The sequence below is a fragment of the Gekko japonicus genome, unplaced genomic scaffold (assembly GCF_001447785.1).
Source record: "Gekko japonicus isolate JY-2015 unplaced genomic scaffold, Gekko_japonicus_V1.1 scaffold5988, whole genome shotgun sequence".
Classification (NCBI taxonomy): Eukaryota; Metazoa; Chordata; class Lepidosauria; order Squamata; family Gekkonidae; genus Gekko; species Gekko japonicus.
In genome coordinates, this window is record NW_015172738.1 from 1 (window position 1) to 4,307 (window position 4,307).

Below are 4,307 nucleotides of genomic sequence, written 5' to 3' on the forward strand. Positions count from 1 at the left end.
GGTTGTGTCAGTCTTTTTGGCCAATTCCACTGGATTTCTGGACCTAGAAGGGTGCGCAAGGGGCATGTGCTTCCCCATGCTGAACTGCAGCTGCAGTGCCTGATAACGGACTTGCTCGGGTGGGGATCACCCATGGATGTGTACCCAACTTTTGTGTCATTCCTGCCCAAATCCTGCATCAGGCTCTGAGCCTGAAGTAGAGCCAGTGGAAACAGAAGGGCTTGGCACATCCAGGAGGCTTTGGAGGGCAGGAAGGGCCGAAGCGACTCTATCCCAGGGGTCAGAGCCAGCATCCACGGTCTGCAACCAAGGTCACCTTGGCAGGTAACGTCTTTCCAGCTGGCGTTGATGCTGTCTCAGGCTGACGACATACCTTGTGTCTTCCTTCCCCTCTCTCCCAGGAGGCCTTGCGGTACCACAACCAGACATCCGCGCAGAAGAAACTCTTGGAGTTTGCCAGGCAGTACCTCCAGTCGGATGATGAGGTGAGGGGGGCGGGTCAGAGGACATCACTGGCGGGGGGGCACTTGGAGGAGAGAACTGGGGGAAATCAGGTTCGGGTCCCCCATTCACCCATGAAGCTGGTTGGGTGATCTGTCACTGATTATCAGCTGAACCAGCCACTGAGTGTCGTTGTGGAGGATAAAATGGCAACCCCCCTGGTTCTTCCGGGAGGACAGGTGAAGTAGTCAAGTAACGTTTATTATGATCTGAGATCAGAAAATTCATAACATTCCGATGGTTACGTAACATTAATTACATTCGTTAAAATTAGATACATGTTGTAACTGTAAACATAAACTACTAGGAAAAAGGCCCGTTGTGGAAATAAATACAACGGCCTCTAGAAAGAGGCTCTGGGTGGGTGCCCCGGCCTTGGACACTCAGTGTCAATTTGCTGTGGCGATCTCAGCAGGGTGTAATGACACTGAGTCCACCAATTTCGCCAGAGGAACTGATCTCTGCTACCTAAAGAACAGTTATAATTTTGAGTGATCTCCAGTCCTCATTTGGAGATTGGCAACGATGATTCCCCAGAAGGGAATGGTTGGTTTGGAGGGTGGAGTCTATGGCTTTGTACCTGTCCGAGGTCCCACGCCTCCTGAAACCTCACCCTCTCCAGGCTCCATCCCTCACATCTCCAGGAATTTCCCACCTGGAGTTGTCAACCCTTCCCAGCCAATCATCAACCTACCTTTATTTCCCCCTCACTCTTCAGCTTTCCACCCCGCACACCCCACACCTGCACCCTCTCCCATGCTCTAAAGCCTGGACTGCTACATCACATTGGCTGTCATACAGGGGCCACCTCAGCAGCATATAAGGATACAGAGCCCACCATTTTCTCCAGGGGAACTGATCTCTGCCATCTGGAAAGCAGTTGTAATTCTGAGTGATCTCCAGCCCTCACCTGGAGACTGGACGCCAGGGCGCCAACCAATTCAGGAGCGTGTGGAATGTTCTAGAGAAGTGCCACCACCATTCGGCTTTTATATATAAGGGAGATTATGCTAGTTAAAATTTGTTAAAATGTACCCTATCCTTGTATCTGATTCTGCGGGCCTGAGCAGAAATCTCCTGCTTTAAATATAATATCCTTATGAATTACTATGAATTTTCTTATTCTTATAACAGTCATCGACCAATGACACACACAAGTCTATCGGTACTAAAACCTACAAATCTATCAAGAGATACTACCGTTAAAACACCTCCATATTAAAAAGCATTGTTCCAATATAAATAGTGTTTTGATATATGGGAATCAACCTTTGGTAATAGCGCCACTAAGACTGCACCGCGAAAGAAGCTTCCTATAATTTAAAACTGTACTTCTGTTTGATTACTTGGGCGCAAAATCTAGCTGTCACTCTGGTGATTGTTGGTATTTTATCTGCCAACAATTTCCCCACAATCATCTTGTTAGTTCGCCCCTAACTGGCTTCAAAATAGGGAGGATTGTCTTGTCCCTAGCTTCTTTATAGAAGGGACAATGGATAAAAATATGATCTTCGACGTGGTCTCTGTGCTTCACACCCATGGGATCTAGTGTGCACGCGCTGGATCGATCGGCATTGTAGCAAGCTCTTAACGGATTTTCGCACCCAGACCTCGGGCATGCGCAGGAACCCCACCGCGCATGCCCAGAGGGGTGGGCACGAACATCCCTCCAATTCCTTTCTTACCGCTGCGTTAGAAAGACCTTTTCTTCGTCGGTCCGATCGGTTCTCTTTTTTGGCTATTTGCCTCACGGCTCTTCGGATTATTTTCTTCAGTTTTCTTCTTTTTTCTTAGCCTTTCTTCATTTGTTCTTCAAAAAAAAAATTAAAAAATTGTTTTTTGTTGAGGGGAAAGTTGCCGGTTTACCTCAGTTTAGCCTTCGGGCTCCCCCCCCCCAAAAGCCCCTTCTTTCTTCTCCCTTTTAAAATTTTTATGGAGAAGAAGTGGGGCTTTTTCAACCGCTGCAGGGGTTGCAGCAGTAAACTAGCTCCACCTGACCGCCACATCCTGTGTATTTTTTGTTTGGGGGAGTCCCACCAACCTGAGTCTTGTCGGCACTGTGCTAGGTTTTCGAACCAGACACGAAAAAACCAAGCTGTGTGCCTTAAAGTGGCGCTTCTTGAGTCGGCATTACATCCTCCCTCAGTGATGGAGTCCGAGAGACCATCGACATTGACGGCTCCAGCATCGAGGCCTGCCTCCGACATCGCCCAACCGACATCAAAGCCACTGGCATCAAAGGTGCAATCCTCCGCTTCCACGCCAGTGAAGAAGAAGTCCAAGTCAAGTAAGGAGCTTAAGTCCGCAAAAAAGGGCTCTAAGTCCCTAAAGGCAGCAAAGAAGGGGAAGGTAGTGGTGTCTGCACTGGGTGATGCCCCTAAAGTGCCCCCCGCTCCAACAGTAGTATCGGCATCGGAGGCTCATCCCACTCCACCAATACCGACCATTCAGCTCCTGGACTCCCCTATACAACAACTGGAGCATCCTTACTCTGATATCGAGACAGTGGAGAAGGATGCAGAGCCTTCCCCCTCTCCTTCTCTGTCCTCGACATATCAACGGCGTCAGAGGCTTCCGACATCGATTCACATCGGAATCAACATGCCTCTAGCAGCACACAGCGTCACCCTCCACATCTGCTTCTACGTCTGCTTGTCGAACCTGTCGATATTGATGACCGAGTTTATAGGGACTGCTCTCAAGGGCATGTTTTGTCCCCGAGACGTACCCGATCCAGACGTCAATCCCCCTGAGTCTTTCTCCCACCACCACCACCTCTGTCTTGAGATCAACGCCAACTGAGGTATCTCTATGGGGGCTATCCACCATCCATGCCCTGGTTGACTCCGGCGGGCTATTCCGACTGGGATCGTTACTCGACCCACTCTGCTCACAGATCACGGTCACCCTACAGATCTAGACCTTCAGCATCTCTGTCTCATCCTCCGGCCGATGACCCTTCCCACCATAATCTGGAACTCAGTCGTCCTCCCAACCCCCAAGTTGTTCCACCAAAGATTATAACAAGTCAAACGGAAGTCACTCCGGTTCAAATGCCAGATCAGGGCTCCTCTGATTCTGCAGAAGAGGATTCTGATATGGAAGCCTCTGAGGTCAACACCTCTCCTGACCTCAAGTCTCCTAACCAAACTGTTGCAGATGATCTACCTATATCCCCATCTGACAATCTCACTTCCTTTGCAGACCTTGTCAAGAGAATGGCCCATTCTTTAGGCCTCTCAGTCGTACAACAACAACCACAGGTTACAGATGCCGTTTTCGATATCGTGCAACTGGATACCTCCACTACCATAGCACTGCCCATGTCTACGGTCCTTTTACAAGCTACGAAAGCACCATGGGAGAAACCTTCCTCAGCCCCAGTGTCAACACGATGCCTGGATCACATGTATAGAGTACAGGAGACTGGAGCCGAATTTTTGTTCTCCCACCCTCAGCCAAATTCGATGGTTGTAACATCCTCGTCCAAATCAAAACGAACACACTCTGCACCTTCTGACAGGGCAAGTAGAAAATTAGGCGTGTTTGGAAGACGCTTTTACTCCACGGGAGCGTTGGGAATAAAAACAACAAATTACTTAGCCTGCATGAGCAGGTATCAATACGCTCTGTGGGAAAGGTTTTCTGAACTCCTGACTCATCTCCCCAAAGACAAGCTTCAGGCAGCCAGAGTTATTCAGAAGGAAGGCATGGTACTTGCGAAGCAACAGATCAGTACTTCAAAACAGGCCCTAGATGCTTCCTCAAGAACAGTGGCCTCAGCAATAGCTCTAAGACGGCATTCC

At 49.2% G+C, this 4,307-nt stretch overlaps 1 long non-coding RNA gene across 1 annotated transcript in view; it reads left to right on the plus strand.

The window, feature by feature from the left end:
- The first annotated feature begins 412 nt into the window (after window positions 1–412).
- The window catches only part of LOC107119358, a 13,782-nt gene continuing 9,887 nt past the window's right edge, over window positions 413–4,307 (plus strand). The window contains exon 1 of the long non-coding RNA XR_001482798.1: window positions 413–485. This is a non-coding gene — a long non-coding RNA (uncharacterized LOC107119358). The remainder of the gene's footprint in view (window positions 486–4,307) is intronic.